The following is a 2,774-nucleotide window of genomic DNA, read 5'->3' as shown; positions in this document are numbered from 1 at the left end:
TTCAGTGATAGAGATTTTTTGGAAGTTGGGTGAATAGGTTGTCTGTGGTTGAGGATGCAATGAGGTGAAGGAAGGATTACTAACATCTTTGTGACTGCCTTAGTTATTTTGATGGATTTTTTGCTATGATACCAATATATTATTCATCATTTCATGAGTCATACTCATCCATAACCAGCATGAAGCACTGCCAGGGAGTATTTTATTCATGTTTGGATGAATAAACTTATGTAATGAGACTGTTATTAGGTGATATCTGTATTTTGTTGGCCACTGTTATGATTGATTGAGCTCAAACATCATAGCCGTCTATGATGCTTTCAAGTCACGTGATCAAGTATAGCCACTGGGAGGAGATCAGTGAAATCATACGTCAGGGAGTGATTGGGAGGCGGCACGTTACCCTTCTTTTCGACGTCACGGAATGAAGTTCCTCGACCTTGAGGCTCTGCTGTCTACAGAGCCAGCAGATATTTTCTTCTGATCAGATATTGAACAGAATTTTCGTATGTGTTATTTCGGCTTCTGGAATATCAAATAATTGAGAAACCTGTTTTCAACGCAAGTTGGCCGAGGAATTTGTGGTCGCTAAAGAAGAGATTTTTTCAAACATATATGGCTATTGTGGAGCTGATTCTGACTGAACGTCTTGTGTTGTAAGAGTCGCCCCTCCTGTGACGCGCGCGCGTATGAGTGTGTGTGTGCACGTGTGTGTGTGTGTGTGTGTGTGTGGGTGTGTGTGTGTGTGTGTGTGTGTGTGTGTGTGTGTGTGTGTGTGTGTGTGTGTGTGTGTGTGTGTGTGTGTGTGTGTGTGTGTGTGAGTGTTTAAATATAAAGATATACAATTTGTGTATTTCCACATGAATCCCATATGTAATTTTTCATAATGTATATTTCCACACATAATTAGTAAGAGACGGAGGAAGGTATTTGATAAAAATATGAACATTCTTGTTATTAATGCAAAAACTCCCAGTAATTATGCGGCTAATTGAACGCTAAGCTTCGTAATGATTATTTCCTTTTAATTAGGTGTCATCTTGAGACCCTTTCAGTATAATTAAGGAAGAGAAAAGAAATATATTCAAATTTTATGAATATTTGAAAATAATATAGAGGAGAAAAAAAATTTTTGCAGGATTATATTGGAATTAATTATTTCTCATGGAGGTGTCATTAGGAGCAGCCTTAATTACTGGGTTAAAAAAATATAATTTTTTTTTCGATTTATCCGAAGTTCTTGAATATATGTGTGTTAATCTGCACTCCGCCACCTGACGCCTAATGAGGTGCAATTTGCCTGAGATGAGTTGGATTAATTAGGTTTAATTTCTCTAGAAGCTTGAAAATGAGCCCTGACGACTTCTTAGTAGCGAGAGAAAGAGAGAGAAAGAGAGAGAAAGAGTAATAGAGAGTGAAACAGAGGCCGGAACACACACACACACACACACACACACACACACACACACACACACACACACACACACACACACACACACACACACACACACACACACACACACACGCACACACACACACACAAACACTCACACACACATACAGGAAGCAGCCCGAAGGAGCTGTCTAACTCCCAGGTACCTATTTACTGGTAGGTGAACATGAGCCTCAGGGTGAAAGAAACTCTAACCATTTGTTTCCAACGCCAACGGGGAACGAACCCGGACCCTTAGGACTACGAAGTCCGAGTGCTGTCCAACCCCGCAGCCGTCACACACCAGGAAAACACTGAGGAAGCACTTAATCAAGGCCCCTAAAACGTCGCACAATCAATCTACGCAACCATACCACCAGAAACATAATAAAAAACAAAACAAACAACTAAACCACAACTATCACAAATCAACCACACATTCGAACAATTAATCAAATATATCTCTCTCTCTCTTCCAGACTGGGTTCTTCCTTCCCTTCCGTCTTTTGCACAATTGTCTGTCTCCACCCTTTCCACCCACTTTTTACTCCCACTGTCTCTCACTCCCTTCTTTATCTTATCTTTCCACCTACCCTTCGCTATACATTCTTCGGCCTCTTTCCTCCCTTCCCCTATGCTATATTCCCTCTCCTATCGATTTCAACTTCTCGTGCATCCGTGTCTCTAAATTTTCACCAACCAACTATTGAGTAATTTTTCCTCTTCATTCCTCCCCCCCCCACAATTTTGACCACCTCATCAGTTTTTCCTCCACCTTCAACTCTTCATCAACCCCCTTCTCCTCCCCCCCCCTCCCTACGTCAGTTTCCTCTTCACTACACCGCCTCTTCCCCCCTCACATCACAAATTTTAGATCCACCCCTTCTATCACTGACACGACCCCTCCCTCCTCCCCTCTACCATTGACACATTCGAACCACCCTACGACAACTTTCGGACACCCTCACGCACGCCCCCCAACCCTCATTTCCCCACCCACTGGTTTAGTGCACCCCCAATAAACCTCAACCCCGATGCTTCTAGCCAAATTAAACACATTAATCGGATGCTCTCAGCTAAATTAAACCTCACAGTCCGACAGGCGCGATGGACGAGCTCTCTCACAACAACAAAACAGGATTTAAGGGGCCATAATTTTAATGCGTTGCTTGTTGTGCCCTCATCCAACACCGAGCGAGAACGACCTCTCTTCCTCTCTCTCTCTCTCTCTCTCTCTCTCTCTCTCTCTCTCTCTCTCTCTCTCTCTCTCTCTCTCTCTCTCTCTCTCTCTCTCTCTCTCTCTCTCTCTCTCTCTGTCTCTCTCTCTCTCTCTCTCTCTCTC

The sequence above is a fragment of the Procambarus clarkii genome, chromosome 7 (assembly GCF_040958095.1).
Source record: "Procambarus clarkii isolate CNS0578487 chromosome 7, FALCON_Pclarkii_2.0, whole genome shotgun sequence".
Lineage (NCBI taxonomy): Eukaryota > Metazoa > Arthropoda > Malacostraca > Decapoda > Cambaridae > Procambarus > Procambarus clarkii.
The sequence above is the reverse complement of the archived record's forward strand: the minus strand, read 5'-3'. Positions refer to the sequence as shown.